The sequence below is a fragment of the Juglans regia genome, chromosome 5 (genome assembly GCF_001411555.2).
Source record: "Juglans regia cultivar Chandler chromosome 5, Walnut 2.0, whole genome shotgun sequence".
NCBI lineage: Eukaryota > Viridiplantae > Streptophyta > Magnoliopsida > Fagales > Juglandaceae > Juglans > Juglans regia.
In genome coordinates this window covers 14,100,267-14,125,537 of record NC_049905.1, presented here as the reverse complement: position 1 = coordinate 14,125,537, position 25,271 = coordinate 14,100,267, and positions in this window count along the sequence as shown.

Genomic DNA, 25,271 nt, shown 5'->3' with positions numbered 1-25,271 from the left:
CATCAACCAACTCGGGCACCTCATCACTATCATCCTCACTCTCAGTCATCACCTCCCCATTGTCACGCATAATCATCACCCTCCTATTTAGACATTGAGAAGCAATGTGCCCTGAATGTACGTATGACATGGTTCATTAATCTCATGAAAGTACTGGGCGCATTTGTAAGTCCAAATGGCATAACCAACCATTCATAAAGCCCATACTTAGTCTTAAAAGCAGTTTTCCATTCATCACCCTCTTTCATTCTAACTTGATGGTACCCATTTTTAAGATCAATTTTATTGAAAATACATGAGCCATGCAATTCATCAAGCATATCATCCAATCTAGGAATGGGATGGCGATACTTTACCGTGATATTGTTGACCGCCCTGCAATCAATGCACATCCTCCACGTCCCATCCTTCTTTGGCACTAGTAGCACTGGTACTGCACAAGGGCTCATGCTCTCCCTCACGTACCCCTTGCTCATCAAATCCTCAACTTCCCTGTGAAACTCCTTTGTCTCCTCTGGATTACTCCTATAGGCTGGTGATTCTCTTGTTACCAGGCGTGCACTCAATACACAAATTAAGATGAATGATACAGAGCACCAAAGTGAGAACATTTTTCATACTAGATGTCCCATCAACAACAAGGTATGTAGTTTGATCATTGATTTGAGGAGCTGTATTAATTTGGCTAGCACTACTTTAGTTGAGAAATTGAATTTACTTACCTTGAAACACCCTAGACCTTACATGTTGCAGTGGTTGAGTGATTATGGGGAGGTTAGGATAAATAAGCAAGTTTTTATTTCTTTTTCAATTATGAAATACCAAGATATAGTCCTTTGTGATGTAGTGCCTATACATGCTGGTCATATTTTGTTGGGAAAGCCATGGCAGTATGATAGAAAGGTCATCTATGATGGGTTAAGGAACATGTACAGTTTTGAAAAGGATGGAAAAACAATCAAACTTGCTCATTTAACTCCAACACAGGTCCATGGGGACCAATTGAAGCTGAAAAGTGAGGTTGCTCAAAAAAGAAAGAGTGAAAATGAGAGTAATAAATTAAGAAGTAAAAGTGAGAGTGATAAAAAAAGAAAAAGTGAAAAGGAAATTGAGCAAAAAAGCAAAAGTGAAAGTGAGAACAAGCTAAAAAGCAAGAGTGAAGGTGAGAGTGAAAGTGAGATTGAGCTGAAAAGTAAGAGTGAAAATGAGATTGAGAAGAAAAGAAATAGTGAGACCGAAATGAAGAAAGAGAGAAAAAAGAAAAAGGTGAGACTAAGACCTCAAGCAAAAGAGCGAATGATTTGAAAAATCAATGTGAGGTAGAGAGTACAAAAAAAGTTGAAGAAAAAGAGTGACCGAAAAAAAGAGAGTGAAAAGAAAAAAAAGTGAAAGGGAAAAAGAGTGTGAAAAAGAAAAAGAGAGTGGAAAGAAAAGAGAGTGTGAAGAAAGTGAGAGAAAAACAAAGAGAAAAGTGAGTTTTTATGCTAATGCGAGTCTCAATCCTAACGAACCTAACGTATGTTTGCCTAGTATTGTTGTCTCTTTGTTGCAGGGATATGAGATCGTGTTTCCTAGTGGTGTATTTAGTGGATTGCCACCTATTAGGGAGATAGAGCACTACATTGATTTTGTGTTAGGTGCAACAATCCCTAACCGACCTTTCTTGGAAAAACAAGAGACCTTGACACACTTAAAGGGACAAGGTAAGTTATTGACTAGAATGCGTGATAAGCGGGAGGATTATATTGAGACTTTTCCTTATGTATTCAAATACACACATGGTATGAAAAGTTTTGTGGTTGATGCTTTAGCAAGAAGGTATGTCCTTGTCTTCATTTTAGATGCAAAATTGTTGAGACTTGAATATGATAAGGAATTACATGCTAATGATGATGACTTTGCTAGTGTGTATGGAACATGTGAGAAATCATCATTTGGTAAGTTCTATAAACTAGATTGGTACTTGTTTAGAAAGAATAGATTTTGTGTGCCTACTAGTTTTTTGCGTAAGTTGCTTGTGTGTGATGGACATGGTGGTTTGTTGGGTAACCTTGGTGTAAGGAAGACTTTTGTTGTGTTGCATGAACGTTTTTGGGAATATCATTTGCCATTCAATGACGTGTTGCATGGACGTTTGTGGGAGTATCATTTGCCTTTCATTGAAGTGTTACATGAACATTTGTGGAAGTATCATTTGTCATTCATTAACTTGTTGTATGAACGTTTGTAGGAATATTGCTTGCCATTCATTGAGTTTTCATATAATTGGAGTGGTCATTTTGGTGTAAAAAAAGCTTTAGGTGTGTTTCAGAAACGTTTGTGGGAGTATCATTTGCCATACATTAACTTGTTGCATGAATGTTTGCGGAAGTATCATTTGCGTTTCATTGAGTTTGCATATAATTGGGGTAGTCATTCTGATATGAACCCGCGGGAATGAATTCCCCTGAACCCACAATCAATTTGAAAACTCCCCAAAGAAAGCCAAAATCAAGTCAACGGATGGAGAACCTAGACCCGATGAGAACTTGTTTCAAGAACCTAGATTATATTAAAATCTAGATCCGTTGAAGAACCCGTCTCAAGAACCCAGATTACAAAGGAGGAATGCCACAAAGGTTGTGATTTACCTTTGATAAGTTCAAGAGTTCAATCAAGAACAAGAGGAGAAAACTCAACTCACAAATAAACTTCAATATTGTCTAACCCTTCAAATGAGGCTACAAATAGTTTTTAAACCCAAACCTAATCAAAACCCTAGCCAAAATAAAGCCCCTTTTACCCGAAATTAACCTTGATGAACAGTACCGGCTACAGTATGCAAGGCTACAGTAACCCCTAAAATAAATTGATGAAACCCTAGTTCCTAAAAAATAAGTTTCCAAATAAGCCATTGGCCAAAATACAAGGCTTTCCCAAAAACATAGTTCATAAGAAATAAGACATGTGAGTCAAGCATCTTCAAGCTCACTTGTTCTAAACTATTAAAATAAATCATTTAACCAAATCGGAAGCCTCCAATAACAATAGGCTGTATCTCTAAGTCATGTCTTCCACAACTTGAATCAAGTGGATCAAAACTGGTTCTTCTTCTTTCAGACCCATCTTGAGTGTTGGGCTCTTGCTGGCTTCATCCTAAGTGGATTGCACTACATTGCTTCCTTGATCTTCTTGGCCCTTGATCTTGTAATTGGCCCATCTGGAACTTGCAAATGATCTTTAAGAGTAGGCCCACCTTGGTTCCTATCATTCCCCCACTCCTCAAAATGATTCGACCTCAAATCTTCACCTACATCAAAAGGAGAAAGATCAGAAACATTGAAAGTTGCAGAAACTTTATACTCACCTGGAAGATCCACTTTATATGCATTGTCATTAATTTTCTCAAGAATTTGGAAAGGTCCATCTCCTCGAGGATGCAACTTAGTCATTCTATGGGCTGGGAATCTTTCTTTGAGCATGTGAACCCAAACCCAATCTCCTGGTTCAAAGATGACGCGCCTTCGTCCTTTATTGGCTTGGGAAGCAACCCTTTCATTCTTTTGGGCAATTTGAAGCTGTACCCTCTCATCAAGTGACTTCACCAACTCCGCCTTCTTTTGTCCATCCAAACTACTCCTGCCATCAACAGGTAAAGGCATCAAATCCAAAGGAGTAAGTGGATTAAATCCATAAACAATTTCAAAAGGAGAGTATGAAGTAGTAGTATGCATCGTCCTATTATATGCAAACTCTATAAATGGCAAACAATCCTCCCAAGTTTTTAAATCCTTATGAACAACAGTGCGTAAGAGGTGAGTTAAAGTCGTATTAACTACTTCAGTCTGACCATCAGTCTGCGGATGACAAGTAGTGGAAAATAAGAGCCTAGTACCCAATTTTCCCCACAACACCTTCCAAAACTAGCTAAGGAATTTAACATCCCTATCAGAAACAATACTCCTAGGTACACCATGGAGTCGCACTATCTCCAGGAAAAACAAGTCAGCTATGTTTGTGGCATCATATGTTTTATGGCATGGAATGAAATGTGCCATCTTACTAAATCTATCCACAACCACAAAAATAGAATCTCTACCCCTTTTGGTCCTAGGCAGCCCCAAAACAAAGTCCATAGATATGTCTACCCATGGCTCACTAGGAACGGGTAACGGTGTATACAAACCATGTGGCAAAACCTTAGATTTGGCCTTTCTACATGTAATGTACCTTCCACAAATACGGTTAACATCTCTCTTCATCTTAGGCCAAAAGAAATGTTCATGCAAAATGTCTAAAGTTTTCTTGACACCAAAGTGTCCCATTAATCCCCCACCATGTGCCTCACGCACCAATAACTCACGCATAGAACAATTTGGTAGACAAAGTTTGCTTTCTTTAAACAAATAACCATCATACTTGTAAAACTTACCAAATGCCGCCTTATCACATGCCACATACACATTAGAAAAATCAGCGTCATCGGCATACATGTCTTTCACATATTCAAACCCAAGCATTTTAGCACTCATAGAAGTAAGAAGTACATACCTCCGGGATAGAGCATCAGCAACAATGTTCTCCTTACGTTGCTTGTAATGGATGACATAGGGAAAGGTCTCAATGTATTCCATCCATCTAGCATGCCTTTTATTCAACTTACCTTGACCCTTGAGATGCTTCAATGATTCATGATCGGTGTGGATCACAAATTCCCTTGGCCATAGGTGGTGCTGCCAAGTCTCTAATACACGAACAAGAGCATAAAGCTCTTTGACATAAGTAGGATACTTCAGAGATGCCCCACTTAACTTTTCACTGGAAAAGGCTATGGGCTGCCTATCCTGCATCAAAACGGCTCCAATCCCTATTCCTGAGCCATCACATTCAATCTCAAAATCTTTGTTAAAATCAGGTAATGCTAACACAGGTGCAGAGCACAACCTTTCTTTAATAGTGGCAAAAGCATTCTCTTGATTAGCCCCCCAATGAAACCCAACATTCTTTTTAATTACCTCAGTGAGTGGTGCAGCAATGGTGCTGAAGTCTTTAACAAAACGCCGATAAAAGCTAGCTAACCCATGAAAGATTCTTACCTCAGTGATGCTTTTTGGCGTTGGCCACTCCTTGATGGCCTTGACTTTCTCTTCATCCACCTCAATACCCTTTGTACTAACAACGTAACCAAGAAAAATAACTTTTTCCATGCAAAAGGCACATTTCTTGAAATTAGCATACAACTTTTCACATCTCAACACATCAAACACATATCTCAAATGCTCAATATGTTCATTTAAGTTCTTGTTGTATACTAAGATATCATCAAAGTACACAACCACAAACTTGCCTATGAATGCACGTAGGACATGGTTCATTAATCTCATGAAAGTACTGGGCGCATTTGTAAGTCCAAATGGCATAACCAACCATTCATAAAGCCCATACTTAGTCTTAAAAGCAGTTTTCCATTCATCACCCTCTTTCATTCTAATTTGATGGTACCTACTTTTAAGATCAATTTTATTGAAAATACATGAGCCATGCAATTCATCAAGCATATCATCCAATCTAGGAATGGGATGGCGATACTTTACCGTGATATTGTTGACCGCCCTGCAATCAATGCACATCCTCCACGTCCCATCCTTCTTTGGCACTAGTAGGACTGGTATTGCACAAGGGCTCATGCTCTCCCTCACGTACCCCTTGCTCATCAAATCCTCAACTTGCCTCTGAAGCTCCTTTGTCTCCTCTGGATTACTCCTATAGGCTGGTCGGTTTGGAATAGCAGCCCCGGGCACAAAATCAATCTGGTGCTCAATCCCTCGAATGGGTGGCAACTCATTTGGCATCTCCTCCCGGAATACATCCTCAAACTCCTGCAACAAAGAAACAGCCAAACTAGGAAGAGACTGATTAGTTTCATCAAGAGTAAGATAAGACTCTTTATAGACAAGAAAAATCATAGGGCGATCTGCGAAGAAAGCCCTCTTAACCTCACTCTCTCTTGCATAGAAACTCACTTTTGCCTTTCCTTTTCTCTCGGCAGACTCTCTTTCTTTTTTCTCTCGTGGCTCCACTCTTTTTTCTTTACTCTCAGCCACCTCTCTACTTTCTTTTTCACTCTTTCTTTTATGCTCATTTTCACTCTCACTCTTTCTTTTTTGCTCAATCTCCTTTTCACTCATTCTTTTATGCTCATTTTCACTCTCACTCTTTCTTTTTTGCTCAATCTCTTTTTCACTCTTTCTTTTTTGATCACTCTCATTTTCACTCTTTCTCTTTTGATCACTCTCATTTTCACTCTTTCTTTTTTGAGCAACCTCACTTTTCAATTTCAGTTGGTCCTCATTAACCTGGCTTGGAGTTAAAGGAGCAAGCTTAATTGTTTTGCCCTCCTTTTCAAAGCTGTACATGTTCTTGAACCCATCATGTGTCACTCTCCTATCATACTGCCATGGCCTCTCCAACAAAATACGGCCTGCATGCATAGGCACAACATCACAAAGCACCTCATCCTGATACTTCCCAATAGAAAAAGTAACTAACACTTGTTTATCCACCCTAACCTCTCCACAATCATTCAATCACTACAATTTGTATGGTCTAGAATTTTTTAAGGGTGGTAAATTCAATTTCTCAACCAAAGTAATGCTAGCCACATTAGTACAACTCCCTTCATCAATGATCATACGACATACCTTATTGTTGACATGGCTTCTAGTATGGAAAATATTTTCTCTCTGTTGCTCTGCATCATCCACCTTAATGTGTGCATTGAGAGCACGCCTGGCAACAAGAGACTCACCTGTCACAGGGTATACCACTCCATCATCATCACTAGCATCAACCAACTCGGGCTCCTCATCACTATCATTCTCACTCTCAGTCATCGCCCTCCTATTTGGACATTGAGAAGCAATGTGCCCTGAACCCAAAGACTTAAAACATTTGATATCTCTATTCCGTGAAGGTTGGAATTCTACCTTGGGTTTGTTGCTAGTTCCCTCATCTTTTCCCTTAGGTGGTTCGGTCTTTCTCGTTGATTCAGTTGGATCATTCCTATCCCATTTTGAGTTCCAAGTAGTGCTAGAAACCGAAGTGTACCTTGCTGTCCCTTTTCCCTTTAATTGCCTCTCCACCTTCATAGCCATGTGCACCATGTCCTCTATCTCCACATAATGCTGCAATTCAATTACATTGGCTATGTCCCTATTCAAACCACTCAAAAATCAAGCCATGATGGCCTCTCGGTCCTCCTCTACATTAGCCCGAATCATCGCCACCTCCATCTCCTTATGGTAATCGTCCACATTCCTAGAGCCTTGTGTAAGATTTTGTAATATCTGGTAAAGGTCTCTATAGTAATGGCTAGGAACAAATCTTCGCCTCATGAGAGTTTTCAACTCTCCCCATGTCTCTATAGGCCTCTCATAATTCCTCCTCCTATTGGTCACTAATTGACCCCACCAAATAATAGCATAATCAGTGAATTCAATTACTGCCAACTTCACTTTCTTCTCCTCAGAGTAATTATGGCAATCAAACACCAACTCTATTTTTTTCTCCCACTCTAGATAAACCTCAGGGTTAGTTCTACCTTGGAAAGGTGATATTTTCATTTTGATGCTACCAAGGTCTCTATCTAGACCATCCCGACCCCTTAGGTTCCCCTCAAATCCTCTTTCATGCCTAACTCTTCTATTTCTACCCGACCCAACATCAGATGCTAAGTCTTCCTCATCCTCACCATCTCCTTCATTCTCATACTGATTTTCAACTCTATGCTCATGTCGCCTCCTGTCCCTCCCACCTTGTAGATTTCTAATCGCTGCTTCTTGATGATCCATCCTATCCCTCACTTCACCCAACACCAAGTTCAACCGCTCAAACTGTTGTTGCATGGCTTGCAACACAAAGGATGAGTTATCTGCTCTCCCCCTTGGTAATGCACTACTCCGATGAGACATTATCAGGTGCTACACAAAAGAATGTTAGTAGCAAAAAAAGTAAACCTCACACACTCTTTTACGTGTTTACACTCGAAAATAATGTCATTCCACTCGTGTTTCACTCTTAATTGGCTTTTTACCTCAAGAGTTTTCCCACTCAAGTTCTTTAAGAACTAATTGACTCAATCAAGACAAAGCAACCTTGTTTTATCACAACTAGTAATTAGGTTCAAGAAAGAAGAACAAGAGAAACACGGAAGGAATAAAAAAAAAATATGGCATGTGAATCAAGGAAATTATATGAATGAAACAGTAACTATAAGACAAGATACCAACTAGAATCACCCCCTTTGATGATATGGCTCAAGAAAAAAATCTCAAATTTTTTCTTTTTCACTATTTTTTTTTTCTTTTCTTTTCCTTTCTTTTCTTTTCTTTTTTTTTTCTTTTCATTTCTTTTCCTTTCACTAACTGATTTGATCACAATCAAGAATAAGCAGTTGAGAAAACCCTAACAATAACTCAAAAACCTTAGGGCAAGTGATATACGACAGCCCCTAGAATAAGAGATTTCAGCCAACACAAACCCTAGAACAATGAATTTCAGCAACCCTAACAACAGTGAAGAAATCTGCTAGCCACCACAATTTTGTTTTTTTGTTTTTTTTTTTGTAATCAATCCTAGAACAATGAAGCCCTAGAATCAAATATGCAGGAAATAAAAGATAGAATCAGACCTGATTGGAAACCTTGCTCTAATACCAAATGATATGAACCCGCGGGAATGAATTCCCCTGAACCCACAATCAATTTGAAAACTCCCCAAGAAAGCCAAAATCAAGTCAACGGATGGAGAACCTAGACCCGATGAGAACTTGTTTCAAGAACCTAGATTATATTAAAATCTAGACCCGTTGAAGAACCCGTCTCAAGAACCCAGATTACAAAGGAGGAACGCCACAAAGGTTGTGATTCACATTTGATAAGTTCAAGAGTTCAATCAAGAACAAGAGGAGAAAACTCAACTCACAAATAAAATTCAATATTGTCTAACCCTTCAAATGAGGCTACAAAGAGTTTTTAAACCCAAACCTAATCAAAACTCTAGCCAAAATAAAGCCCTTTTTACCCAAAATTACCCTTGATGAACAGTACCGGCTACAGTACGCGAGGCTACAGTAACCCCTAAAATAAATTGATGAAACCCTAGTTCCTAAAAAATAAGTTTCCAAATAAGCCATTGGCCAAAATACAAGGCCTTCCCAAAAACATAGTTCATAAGAAATAAGACATGTGAGCCAAGCATCTTCAAGCCCACTTATTCTAAGCTAATAAAATAAATCATTTAACCAAATTCGAAGTCTCCAGTAACAATAGGCTGTATCTCTAAGTCATGTCTTCCACAGCTTGAATCAAGTGGATCAAAACTGGTTCTTCTTCTTTCAGACCCACCTTGAGTGTTGGGCTCTTGCTGGCTTCATCCCAAGTGGATTGCACCAATCCTTGCATTGCTTCCTTGATCTTCTTGGCCCTTGATCTTGTAATTGGCGCATCTGGAGCTTGCAAAGGATCTTTAAAAGTAGGCCCACCTTGGTTCCTATCACATTCTGGTGTCAAGAAAACTTTAGACACTTTGCATGAACATTTATGTTGGTCTAAAATGAAGAAATATGTTAATCGCATTTGTGGCACGTGCAATACATGCAGAAAGACCAAATTTAAGCTTTTGCCACATGGGTTGTATACACCCTAACCTGTTCCTAGTGAGTCATGGGTAGACATATCTATGAACTTTGTTTTGGGGCTGCCTAGGTGTAACGCCCGTCCTTGTGGTGGGACTTTTTCTAAAATATTTTTATAAAAAGGACGACGGAAATTACCGTCCTGTTTAAAACTTTTCACTTGCATCCTCAGGGTGCGAGATTCCACATTTATAAATAAAATGTGCTTTGATAATTAAAGAGGGTTACAGCGGAAAACATGAATCTTATAAGAAAAAGGCCTCTCGTACGTTTAAAACTCGTGCCTAAACTTCCGAGCTCTTCCCCATGGGCCGTGTCCATCCCGATCGTGCAGTTCCTGTGGGGGAAGGACATGCATAAAAACTAAAATGAGTCGAAGACTCGTAAGCATTACTTCATACGGTTAAAATATAACAACATAGGTTTTCATTCATGCATTCATCATTCGTACATACTATTACGTGCGTGCCTACGTGTCTCATGTGCGTTCGTTTGAAAACGTCACTGGACGGGGCTTTTCTTTTGAAAGGCTTTTCTTTATTTAAAACGTGTCCCTCGTCAGTGCCTTCATTTCTTCAGGAGCCGCTGTACGGGGTTTTACTTTAAAAAGGCTTTCTCGTCGTAAAACGTTTCCCCCTGTCAGTGCCTTCATTTCTTAAAGAGCCCGTGCTCTTGTGCTCTTGTGCATACATGTGCATTCGTGCGTTCGTGCGTGCGTGCGTACATCCATTCTTTCTTATCGCTTTCATAGGCCAGTACAGACAATTACGCCCCGTGTGTTTGGGGTTAGCGGTCTTCCTTTGGACCCGGATTCCGCCCGTGGCCACGGGTCGAGAACCCCTTTTCGTAGGGGCAGCACTAGGTGCACTTCCAACACTACTTACCCGGCATTGCAATCTGCCCATTCATCGGTACCCTTTCATTCATGTCATGTGGCCATTACGTGTCTTCATACATTCATGCTTTCATTTCTTTCTTTCTTTCTTTTCATTCATTCGTTCATGTCAGCTCGAATGAGCTGAAGCTTTCATTCAGTTCGTTCTTTCATTTAACAGTCCTTTCTTTTTATGAGAAAACATTTCTTTTCGTGAGAAAATATCGTTTGGGGCGTAAGCCCGAAAATGGTCTTTTCGTTTTTCAATTTCATTTCAGCTCTATCCTCTCTTTAACAGTTCGTTCATGGAAAACTTCGTTTAAGAACATACATGGGCTTAAGCGTCAGCTTCCGTGGCATCCTATAAGCGTCACCTTGAACGTCGTCAATGATGGCATCTACGAGCGTCACCTCGTGGAGCATATGAGAGCGTCGGTTCGTAGGATTCACAAAAGCATCCGCTCTTATGCTTTTCATGCATCTTCATCAATTTATGGATTTTTCTTAGAAAATACATACAATAGATACATCATATAGTCATCCATTCACATGCGTACAATTAATACTTTGGGTGCGTAAACAGGGGCTGCCAAGGAGGGGCCGTACATACTTATACTTTTGAACATTTAGCATTTTCTTTCTTAAAACGTCTTTAGTCTTTTCGTGAGCATCTTAAAGGAAAAGCGTTTCTTGTATCTTTGAGAACTCTAGAAGAGTATGAACGTAACACTTACCTGGACTCCATGCTACTTGCATGTCCTTCAGTACATTCACGTGCTTGTCAGATGGCAACTTACATGCATACACATAGCCTTAGCATCATTCTCTATCTAATGCATAAGTAACTTAAACTATAAATAGAACTACGCTATATTTAGAACACTCTTCTTCTATCCCGTGCACTTACGTGCCCTTCACTATGTTAAACCCTTCGAGGACCACTTACGGTCACCACAACTTCTAACTCAAAGTCTTGTCTCAAGTGCTCATCCACTAAAGTGAACCCCTTATTCACCTTAGGATTAAAACACTAGGACATTTGTCTTACTCTTCTTACAACCACATTCGACGCATGATTCCGACCGATGGAATCACACATCTCAATCCTAACGATGCATCCGTCACTACCTTCATGCATCTTGGCCCACACTAAATCCTCATTCCCATCCATACAAGACACATGGCTCTAAGCCAACTCTAAGGCTTAAGCACCGTGCAACTATGCTCATGACAGATTGCCCATTACATATGGTGAATCCGTCCGGCACGTGTCTCTCACCATGTTACACAGGTACCTAACCCTTTTATCACCTAAGATCAACGTATATAACACGTTGATCACCTGCTCGTAGGGACAAGGGCCATACTTCGATACCAATCTTCTCTTCACCCGGCAAGCATGACTCTTCACGCTACCCGTCCCTTTTGACAGTTCATCCCAACACTTAACACGACAAGACTCCATTCATAACTATGTTTCATGTCACGTTATATAGCCCGAGATTGCTCCAGTGCTACACTGTGACCTTGTCGTGTTACCTAGCATTCTACTACATCACTTCTGACTCATCACGAGTACGGTTCCTCACGTACTCCCGTCACATCGTGACATCTCGTCACGTTCCCGTTATGCCATTTCTACACTTTAACACTTCACCCATCATAAGCATGACTTCCAATAACCACGTCACTTCGTGACGTTGCCCAGTCATGCTTCCGCTGCGTACTCTTACACTTATTCCACTACTTCACCCATCACAAGCACGACTGTCAGTAGTCAATGTCACTTCGTGACATTCCTCAGTCATGCTTCAGCTGTGCACTCTTATACTTGCTCTGATACTTCACGCATACTTTTAGCCATAAGTCCATCGCAGTGACACTTGTCACCTCAGACTACAGGCTAAGCCATAACTACTTTGGGACACTGTTCCACAGTTCCCAACACTATCCATCACGTTCCACGCCCATCAATCACATAACCATCCTTATCTCTACGACATGCCACACGGAGTGTCACTGTTACATGGAGTACACTCCATGTATACTCCCTTCATACACACCACATCACCATTATGGCATACCTGCCATATGGTACATCACTCCATCACATGGAGTACGTTCCACTCGTACTCCCTTTACATATGCTCCATCACCACTATGGCCTACACGCCATATGGTGCATCACCCATCATATGGAGTACATTCCACACGTACTCCATCCATACACACCATATCACCATTATGGCATGCCCGCCATATGGTACATCACCATATCATAGGGAGTACACTCCTCGTATACTCCCTTCATACATACTACGACACATCACCACTATGGCATACTCGCAATATGGTACGTCGCTCCGCTACATAGAATACACTCTGCATATACTCCATGCATGTTACGCCACATCACTACTATGGCATACACGCCATATGGTGCATCTCACCATCTCATGGAGTACATCCCACATGTACTCCCCACATATACAACACGCCACATCACCATTATGGCATACACGCCATATGGTGCATTGTCCACCACATTGAGTACATTCCACATGTACTCCTCTTACACGCACTACGCCACTGAGTACACTCCACTTGTACTCATCCCGTTCCACAATACGCCAGGAGGGTATATTTTACATATACTCTCTTTGTCTCACATTACGCCACACATAAAGTACACTCAGCGTGTACTATTCCCATTCCACGTGCCACATCACCATTATGGCACATCCGCCACATGGTACATTACTCCACCACATAGAGTACACTCCACATGTACTCCTCACATATACTATACCCCACACAGAGTACACCCATCGTATACTCCCTTCATACACATCACAGCATGTCACCATTATGGCGTACCCGATGCATCTCACCATCACATGGAGTACATTCCATTTGTACTCCCTACATATACAACACGCCACATGCACACAGAGTACACTCAGTGTGCATTGTATCCATTCCATATATACCGTGCCACCATTACAGCACATATTCCCCAATCACACTACATGGCACAGTCCACAACACTTCCCATCTACACCCAACACATCACAGTACACTACAAGGCACAATGCACCTCCATACAACACAGATAAGCCCAACACTTCACTACACCGAATGCCCAACACTTCATCACAATGCCACAACTTCACAAATACTAATAGCACAGTCCACAACCCAGTCAACTAATCAATATCTAACATAATTAACAAGGGATAGAGGGTTATACCATCGACGGGATAACCCATGCGTTGCTCGTTGACCGTCATAGCCGATGATGTCGGAATAGTCGTACGTGGCGGCTAACTCATGTACGGTGACTGTTTAGGTGTTTGGATAGCTAGGTGTGGTCTTGGAAAGGCTCGTGATGGCCTTGTGATGATGGCAAGGGGCATAACATGGCGGATCTAGCCATGTACAGTGGCGGTCAATCACGCACAGTGACTGTCCATCACGTTCAGTGGTTACCCACCACATAAAGTGATGGTTTGGGCCTAGAGCTTAGCTAAGGGAGGTGCGGTGAATCTCGTGGTGGCGTTGAGGTGGCGCCACGGTGGCGGATCTGGCCATACCGTGGAGGAGAAGCCGTGGGAGAGTGAGAGAGAGAGTGTGCTCTCGTGGGTGGCAGATCGGGGCCAATGGAGGTCGGGTTGGCTTGGTGGCGGCTTGAGGAGGCTGGACATGGCGGTCATTAGCCATGGGTGGCGGTGCATGATGGTGCACAGCGTGCAACCCGTGCTTGAGAGGGGGAGAAGCCGTGAGGTAGAGGAGGGGTTTCTGGACATGGTTCACATGGAGGAGCTCGGGGAGGAGTCATGGTGTTGCTAGGTGGCTGTGGGTGCTGCGCACGGCGACGCTAGGGGCCGCGCACGGTGAAGCCGTGCGTGGGTCTCCTTGCGCGTGCGTGTGTGCGACGGAGGGGAGGTGGCTGCATAATAGAGGCCAAGCTCACTGGGGAGTGGTGGCCGGTGGTAGAGGAAGCTGTCGAGGGAGTGGTGGTGTTGGAGGGCGGCGCTACGCGCACTAAGCCCATACGGGCTGTGCAGTCCCGAAATGGAGAAAGGGAGAGCGTGAGGGGGAGAGTTCGGCATAGATGGAATTGCCGGAGGGAGAGCAAGCCATTGGTGCTGGCGGTGAGGAAGGGCGACGCACAGCGGCGCCGGGCTGAGGCCTTAAGCCGTTCGGCGTGGGGTGGGTCTGCGTACAGCGTACGCCCAAGGAGAGAGGGAGGATAGAGAGGGTTATGGGGAAATGAGAGGGAAAAGAGAGGGGGTCTGGGTATTTAACCCAGTCCTTTCGTCTGGGGATCTACATAACGATCTAATGACGAAGAATTAAAACACTGATTTGAAGATGCGTAAAACATTAACTTAATTAAAAGCACTTAGAGGAATTAAGGTAAATATTATTTTAAACTAACTTTAGTTTATAAAATAATATTCTTCATCATTAATAGAATGATGAAGTCTCACTTAACATATTTAAAAGGGTTAAACCATTTAATTAATAAAAGTTCTCAACATAATTTAAATCTCATAATATCTTAAATAATTGAAATCATTTTAATAATAAGATTAAAATGATTTTCGGCAATTATAATATTTTTGGAGCTCTTCAATAATATTATGATTGTCGTATTTAAGATCAAATATTAATTCAACAATGATGGAAATACTCCTTATAAATATTTCCAGCATATTTAAAACACTGGGCGTGCCCTAGAAGTCACACGATATCTTTCAAGACACGCTACCATGGTTCGGCATGCATGACGCGGCTCGCAGTTGCTAGTGAGAAAGGCAGATGATCACATAATCTCTGCCTTCAGGATTTGCTTACGTCATCAAGACGAAACATACGTCAGAAGGAGAGAAGCGTACGTAAGAAGAAGGAGCTGGGTATTACACTAGGAAAGAAAGGAGTAGAGATTCTATTTTTGTGGTTATGGATGGATTTATAGAGCTTGCATATAATAGGACCATGCATACTACCACTTTATATTCTCCTTTTGAAATTGTTTATAGACTTAATCCATTTACTCATTTAGATTTAATGCCTTTACCTGTTGACGACAGGAGTAGCTTGGATGGATTTTTTCAAATTATTGAACAAATTAATGATAATCTATATGAAATTAATGATAATGTTACTAACATTTTTCCATTTGATCTAGGTGGAGATTTGAGGTCGAATCCTTTTGAGGAGTGGGGGAATGATGGGAACCAAGATGGGACTAGTCTTAAAGATAGGTTGCAAGTTCCAAATGAGTCAATTACAAGTTCAAGGGCTTAAAGGATGAAGATTCAGTTTTGATTCATTTGATAAGCTATGGAAAGGGCAACAACATGACTTAAAGGCTTTGGGCACTTGAAGGCTTTCAATTTATTTAATTCATTTAAATGACTTATTTATTAGTTTAGAATAATTGGGATTATTATGGGAAGGATTTAAGGGGGCCAATGCAAGGGCATGTTGGAAAAGTTATTATTTTATTGAACTAGGGTTTCAAGAGGTACTGTAGCGACACTGTAGCCGTGACACTGTTCATCCAGGGGCATTTTGGGTAAAATGGACTTTATTTTAGCTAGGGTTTTAATTAGGTTTTGGTTAAAATACTCTTTGTAGCCTCATTTTCAGAAGTTTATGAAATTTGATGAATTTTTTCATTGTGAGTTGAGTTTATCTCCTCTTATTCTTAATTGAACTTTTGAACTTATCAAAGGTAAATCACAACCTTTGTGGCGTTCCTCCTTTGTAATCTGGGTTCTTGAGACGGGTTCTTCAACGGGTCTAGATTTTGATATAATCTAGGTTCTTGAAACGAGTTCTCTTCGGGTCTAGGTTCTCCATCTATTGACTTGATTTTGGCTTTCTTGGGGAGTTTTCAAATTGAATGTGGGTTCAAGGGATTCCATTCTCGCGGGTTCATATCACATCTCCTTATGGTAATCCTCCACACAACTAGACCCTGTGTAAGATTTTGTAATTTCTAGTAAAGGTCTCTGTAGTAATGGGTAGGAACAAATCTCCGCCTCATGAGAGTTTTCAACTCTCCCCATGCCTATATAGGCCTCTCATAATTCATTCTCCTATTGGTCACTAATTGATCCCACCAAATAATAGCATAATCAGTTAACTCAATTACCGCCAACTTCACTTTCTTCTCCTTAGAGTAATTATGGCAATCAAACACGAACTCAATTTTTTTCTCCCACTCTAGATAAACCTCAGGGTCAGTTCTACCTTGGAAAGATGGTATTTTCATTTTGATGCTAACAAGGTCTCTATCTACACCATCCCGACCCCTTAGATTCCCCTCAAGTCCTCTTTCATGCCTAACTCTTCTATTTCTACCCAACCCAACAATGTCAGATGCTAAGTCTTCCTCATCCTCACCATCTCCTTCATTCTCATATTGATTTTCAACTCTATGCTCACATCGCCTCCTATCCCTCCCACCTTGTAGATTTCTAATCGCTGCTTCTTGATGATCCATCCTATCCCTCACTTCACCCAACACCAAGTTCAACCGCTCAAACTGTGGTGCATGACTTGCAACACAAAGGATGAGTTATCTGCTCTCCCCCTTGGTGATGCGCTACTCTGATGAGACATTATCAGGTGCTACACAAAAGAACGTTAGCGGCAAAAAAAAGTAAACCTCACACACTCCCTTATGTGTTTACACTCGAATAATGACACTCCACTCGTGTTTCACTCTTAATTGGCTTTTTTCCGATAATAGCCTCACACTCTCTTGCCTTTTACCTCAACAGTTTTCCCACTCAAGTTCTTTAAGAACTAATTGACTCAATCAAGACAAAGCAACCTTGTTTTATCCCAACTAGTAATTAGGTCCAAGAAATAAGAACAAGAGAAACACGGAAGGAATGAAAAAAAAAAAGGTATGTGAATCAAGGAAATTATACGAATGAAACAGTAACTATAAGAGAAGATACCAACTAGAATAATGTATGCACCCCCTTTGATGATAAGGCTCAAGAAAAAATCTCGAATTTTTTTTTTCTTTTTTTCACGATTTTTTTTTTTTTTTTTTTTTCTCTTCTTTTCTTTACACCAATTGATTTGATCACAATCAAGAATAAGTAGTTGAGAAATCCCCAACAATAACTCAAAAACCCTAGGGCAATTGATATACGGCAGCCCCTAGAACAAGAGATTTCAGCCAACACAAACCCTAGAACAATGAATTTCAGCAACCCTAACAATAGTGAAGAAATCTGCCAGCCACCACTATTTTTTTTTTGTGTAATCAATCCTAGAACAATTGAGCCCTAGAATTAAATATGTAAGAAATAAAAGATAGAATCAAACCTGATTGGAAACCTTGCTCTGATACCAAATGATATGAACCCGTGGGAAAGAATTCCCTTGAACCCACAATCAATTTGAAAACTCCCCAGGAAAGTCAAAATCATGTCAACAGATGGAGAACCTAGACCCGATGAGAACTTGTTTCAAGAACCTAGATTATATTAAAATCTAGACCCGTTGAAGAACCCGTCTCAAGAACCCAGATTACAAAGGAGGAACGCCACAAAAGTTGTGATTAACCTTTGATAAGTTCAAGAGTTCAATCAAGAACAAGAGGAGAAACTCAACTCACAAATAAAATTCAATATTGTCTAACCCTTCAAATGAGGATACAAAGAGTTTTTAAACCCAAATCTAATGAAAATCCTAGCCAAAATAAAACCCATTTTACCCAAAATGACCCTTGATGAACAGTACCAGCTACAGTAACCCCTACAATAAATTGATGAAACCCTAGTTCCTAAAAAGTAACTTTCCAAATAAGCCATTGGCCAAAATACAAGGCCTTCCCAAAAAACTTAGTTCATAAGAAATAAGACATGTGGGCCAAACTTCTTCAAGCCAACTTATTCTAAACTAATAGAATAAATCATTTAACCAAATTGGAAGCCTCCAATAACAATAGACCATATCTCTAAGTCATGTCTTCCACAGCTTGAATCAAGTGGATCAAAACTGGTTCTTCTTCTTTCAGACCCATCTTGAGTGTTGGGCTCTTGCTGGCTTCATCCCAAGTTGATTGCACCAATCCTTGCATTGCTTCCTTGATCTTATTGGCCCTTGATCTTGTAATTAGCCCATCTGAAACTTACAAAGGATCTTTAAGAGTAGGCCCACCTTGGTTCCTATCAATGCAGCTAGGAAGAGAGGCGAGGCGATGACTGGTAAGGCAGAGAGTGAGGCAGAGAGGCGAGGAAGAAAGGCAAGAGTCCTAGACAAAGACGAGAGGCATAGACGAGAGCGGGGCAGACAAGCAAGACAGAGAGGCGAGAGTTCGAGACAGAGAGGAGAGGCAGAGACGAGAGTAGAGCAGAGAGGCAAGGCAGAGAGTGAGGCAGTCTGTAGAGAGGCGATGAGGTTTGTGAGATCTTCACCAGCTAGGCTTGAGAAGTTCAACGTATGAAATGTCTTTGAAGCTATATTCCTTTAAAATTAAACGTCTAATGATGTATTCGTACAAGGTCGAATGTCGATCCATTGACCAAGTAGGCAAACTAGTAATGTAATCCCCAAATACGGAGAACGACGGGCCAAACAATGGGGGGAGGGTAGACTAGTCCGGCTTTAACCTTTAAAGAGTCTCGTTTTCAGCAAATAATTAAAATAGATAGATTTATAAAAGGAATAAAAACAGATGTTGAACATGATAAACGTAGAATTAACTCATAATATTATAAGATTTCTACCTTTGAACAATGGAGTGTATATAAAATATAGAAAAATGATAGTTGCAGTCGTGGAATATACAAGCGCAGCGCAATCCTTTTGAATAAAGTAAAAAAATACGAGATCTACAATATAAAATAATTAATTGTTTAATAGTAAACCTCCATCTTTTTTAAAAAGATTATACGGCGCTTCCTACCGCTAGAATAAAAAATAAATAAAAAATACTGCCAACTGCTCCCACTATTAATTTGCTACATTAGCCCTCGGCAAATCTTTGTGTTTGCCAGTTCATGATCCATGGCATATATAATATATGAGTAGTGCTACCGAGCAGCCACTGTAGCAGTGCACACATTGCACACACTACGTGGCTGCTTCTCATTCTGTTGTTTGTTTTTTGGTGCAAAATGCACCAGTCTCTCTCTCTCCTTGACTCTCTCTCTCATCAGATCTCTCTCATCCCTCATCGACTCTCTATCATCTCACTCTCTCTCTCATCTCCGCTCTCTCTCTCATCTCAGTCTCTCTCTCATCTCCACTCTTTCTCATTGTCTCTCTCTAATTTTGAATTTAAGAGATGTGTGGTTTAGATGATCCCACGTAGGGTGTGCAAAAATAGCTGCTACCAACAGTGGTTGCTCCCAATATTTTTCCTATTACTAATCATATGAGCGGTTATAACTTTCTGATGAAGAAATAGTGCCCAGTTATAGATATTAGTTTAGTTTGATGTGAAGTCTCATTTTTTTTTCATGGAAAATAGACTGTATTCATTCATGAAAGTTAAGTTACAACTGTCACTAATACATATAGGGAAAAATCTGGATTACAAGCTAACTATTGATGGTTGAGGCTCTAGCAGTACATAAATTCATTTGTGACTAGTATGGTCTTAACTTCTAGAACCCTCTACAAACAAACCGTCTGAGAGGCCACACTCTACCTAAAACAGAGATTTCAAACCTCACCCTCCTGAGGAGGAGAAGATTTTCACACTATGGTCAAAATATCCAAGAGATTATTTCTTTTCTATTATTAACCTAAAACAAAGGAACTAACAGAAAACGTAAATGATAGATGAGAAAATAACAAAATACAGCTTGGAAAGTTGTAGATCTGCATTTTCAACCTTAGAGGAAATAAAAAAAGCAAACACAGGGACTGTGGTGGCGTGTGAGGGACATGTGCCACCCTTGAAGTACAACGGACAGTTGAGTCTAAAGAAACTGATGGCCCTGGTCCCAAAAATGTCATGCGTGGTGGCAGTAGAGCTCCCATTGCGGTGGCGCATGGAGGTTGCGCACACACTTTGGACCATGCACTTGGCTCACGCGTTGCTCCGTTTGACGAGATTCTTTACCCGTCTGAAGGATCGGCACTTTGCGAATCTTGCGGTGGGACGCATGGTGGTCGTCGGGCTGATCTGGAGAACAATATATCAGCATTTCGTCCTATTTTAAAAGAAAAACGGACAAAGAAAAAAAAAGACCAGAGAAAAGGAAGAGAGCGAGAGGTGCTTGGACGCGAGCCAAGTCTGAATAAAGGGAGACAGCCAGAGGTGTCTAGGACGCCAACCAAGTCTACTTGACAAAGTTGTCCGACATGAGGTCTCATTGATTGCCCTTGTTTGACGGGACAAGATTTGCAACGCCCCGTCCCCGAGGGTTCGGAGAGTTAGCTCATAAAACCTGATAATCAACTCTAACAAGGCTAGAGTACTTCCAAATTCAAGAATATATATTTTCCCAAACCTCAAATCAAACGTAAATATTTCAATTAAATAAACCATATAAACTCATTTATCCAATATTCAATCCAACAACCCAAATAAAATCAACTCTTCTTCATGTCTCAAATAACAACTAGAAATAATATAACATTAACATAAGTCTCCATAAACCGTCTAAATCCATTGAAGCAAACTTAAGAAAAATAATTAACCTCCAACACCAACACTAATATCATGAGATACCCAATAACAAATCACTGCTAATCTTCTCCATAGACTCTAATACTGATCCTCAGCTGAACCATCGATGTCATCTGAAATATTATGAAGATTAACGGGGTGAGTTATCAACAACTCAGCAAGCAGAGAGCATATACTAGCATGTAAACATGAGCATTTATAACATTTGATAAGCAGAACAAAACATTTACTTTCAGAATGCAAAAACGAAACTTTGTACAAAAGCATTAGAGCAAAGTTTCCAAAAAAACAAACTTATTCCAAAAAGAAAATCCGTTGGCATTTCGAAACTGAAACATTATAATCATATCATCGTTTAGTATCACATGGGACAATACCGTGCTTAACCCCCGTGGTTGGGTTATAAACCACCATTATACCCGTGGCTGGGTCATTTTCCATGTTTCACCCCCGTGGTAGGGTTATAAACCACCATTATACCCGTGGCTGGGCCATTTTCCATGTTCCACCCCCGTGGTAGGGTTATAAACCACCATTATACCCGTGGTTGGGCCGTATACCATGTTTCACCCCCGTAGTAGGGTTATAAACCACCATTATACCCGTGGCTGGGCCTTAACAGAAACAGAACAGATTTCATCGAAAATCCGATTACAATCATATACAGAATCAAAATTTCATGCCAAGGTTCTCAGTTGATACATCATTTCAAAACAAAATACTGAAAAGCTTCAGATCATTTCACATGTTCGAGATAAACATAAACAAAATATTCTCATTTGTTCATAACAAAACTTCTAGATTTTCATATTCGCTCTTTTACATAGTTCGAAAATAAAGTGCACAAAACTAGCTCATGTCTGCACCAGTCATGACAGAAAAACACTTTCTCTTATATAGAATTAATGCATATGCAGAATAAACATCTGAGGTTGTTTTCAGATCATCTCTTTCAAAAAGAAAATAAACACATTTATTCTCAAAGTCAACCTCCTTTTATTTATTTTATGCAAAACTAGTATATGAACCCCGCTTACCTGACTTCTTCGTATTATCAACACCTTGAGCCGGAACTCTAATAGTAACACCACCTAAACAAAAAGAACATATATCCAACATTTAATAACCAATCTAGTAGGCTGCTATTTATTGAGTAATAAATCAAAATAGTCCATTCACAGCTCCATAACTATCTAACAATTAAACCCGAACAACTCTCTCTTCAAATCATTCGCATTTAAAACCCAAAACAGCCACCACTTTCTATTAACACCAACCAACTATAATTATTCCAAAACCAACCACATCAACTCCAATAATTAAAACATAATCCAACCCAAACTTCACTTCCAACCTTCGAATAAAACAATTTCAGTGCACACATCAATACTCTAATCATTCAACAATTCAAAACTTGCACAAAAGTTCAATACAACTAGTTCCAAAACACCCATCATTTTACACCAAAAAGTCTCAAATAATACTTCAAAAACCGACTCACAAAACACCCAAAATTATACTCCTCAACATCCATAATTCCAACACACTCCACTGCTTCAACAATTAAAACATCAACTCAAAAATAAATGTCAAAAATTCTTCTACTGAAAATGCTAATGGTCTGCGCATAGAAGAAATACTGTCTAAGTGTGATGCACGGCCAACCAAGCAGTGTGTGTGTGTGCGATAGACAAACCGAAGGGAAGGAAGGATTAGTTACCAAAAATAAATTCAAAATCAGAGGCAACCACGGCGCCCAGACTTGATGCCCTCTATGACGCCCCCAAATTCCGCTTGGGATCGGACGGACATTTGAAGTGTCGAGACATGCAACACAAGGTTACCTGCCCCCGTTCATGACATATAAGATGCAATATTCGCAGCGGGTAATTTTTTTCTTTAGCAATACTATGCACCAAACTAAAATATCCCAAATACTTAAAACATACTCCATACTTAACGACATACTAAACAACTAAGATCACAATAATAGTCCATAAGGTTGTGATCAAAAGAGTGCTGGAGATTGAACTCCACAAATACAAGTAGTAATCTGAGGTAACTATTGTAATACCATCTACGTCGCACCGTCGCTTAGTCGGCCGTTTCCAGTTGGTCGATTCCCGGTTCTCCTTCAGATCCTATAACAAAATCTACCATTCGGGGGGAATGGTAGTTGGGACTACCATAGTGAGATTTGATTACAAATCTCAGCAAGTTAACAGAAAACTTCCACACAGGTTAATGATGCATGCATGGCAGTAAAAGCATGAATGCATAATCAAATCATAAGTAATCATAGCATAACTTGACATACAACATAACATAACTGGCATAACTTAAACTGAAACTGAAGCTTAGCATGAACGTGACTTGAAACATAGCATGAACGTGAACTTGAAATATAACATGGACTTAAAACATAACATGAACGTGAACATGCATAATTTGAACATGAACTTGAGCATGACATAACATAAATGTGAACTTGGAACATAACGTAAACGTGAACATAACATAACATGAACTTGGAACATATTCTTGTCTCATGGGATTACCATGATTGCGTGAACGTAAACTTAAACATAACATAACGTGAAACATGACTTGAACTTGAACTTGGAATCTTATTCAATAGACTTAATCATTAAAGTGACCATATGGGTGCTACACAGGTCCCCTTGAGCCGTGTGTCCCTGCCGATTACCGCATCACATCACAGGTGTCTATACCAGCTGTGAGTGCGTTAATACGTACTCCACAATTGTTGTGGCCCCACGTATTCTACGTGTCACAATTGTTGTGTCTCACGTAGTGTATGCTCCACAGTTGTTGTGGCCCCATACTTCATGCTCCACAGTTGTTGTGGCCCCATGACTTATTTGTTTGTGCCACACTTGTTGTGGACACACGTAACATAATGTGTGGCACCATCGGCGTTAGTGCCTGGCGCGCTCCGGTGACCAGCTAATTAGGCCCCATTCGCAACCTGTTGACTGTACTTCGTCAACCCCGGGAATTTCACACCTATTTAGACACTCCAGCGTGAACAAAGGAGTTCCACTAGGATATTACCCCATCCTAGCGCTTAGGGTCGTGATTGACATGAATGACTTAACTGGCAGACATCACATTTCGTAACGTGACGTAACATGAACGTGACATAAAAGATAGAAATCTTGACGTAGCATAACGTGACATGAACATAAGATGACAGACATGACATACTTCAAGACATAAATGTAACAGAATACATTTCATAACATGGCATACATGTAACATGCAACATTTCGTAACATGGCATACCATATAACAGACAACATTTCATAACATGATGTAACATGTGACAGTGAATCCTACATGACATGAAATACATGTAACAGATGGCATACTTAACTTAATATGACATGCTTGCAATGTATAGGAATACGTGACAGAATATCTTTTGTAACAGATGAATAATTCATGACAGAATAAATTCTGTGTAACAGATAAATATGTAATGACTTGGCATGGCACATATGATAACATGCATACATACAATTTAGTTCCCTTACTTATCACTCATACACATTAAACTGATAGTAAGTTAAAAGCTAACTTACCTCGATCGTCGCGTTCTACTACAAAAAAGTGCGAAACACGAGAAACTGTAAAAGGTTATTCTAAAAGTTAGAAATTAATTACTAAGAATTAGAAATGTGCAAAGAGACAACTTAGAGTAAAATTACCATTTTACCTTCTACATGTGGGCAAATGACTATTTTACCCCCTAACTTAAGGATTTGATATCCTAATTCCAAAAAATTAACAAAATTTACATTCCTCATGTAAATTTTGTCCCAAACTCAAATCTCAACTCAGAAAAATTTAAAACCAATCACAACTATGAAAAACTCACTATGGCCGAAACCTACATAGGCCATTTGTCTTATTTTGGTTGCAATTCTTTCCAGTTCCAAAACTCATGAATAAACCAAAATCTTGTAACAAAGATCTTCCTATCCTAAGTTTAAAAACACCCTTAAAACTATCCATTAAGAAAAAGC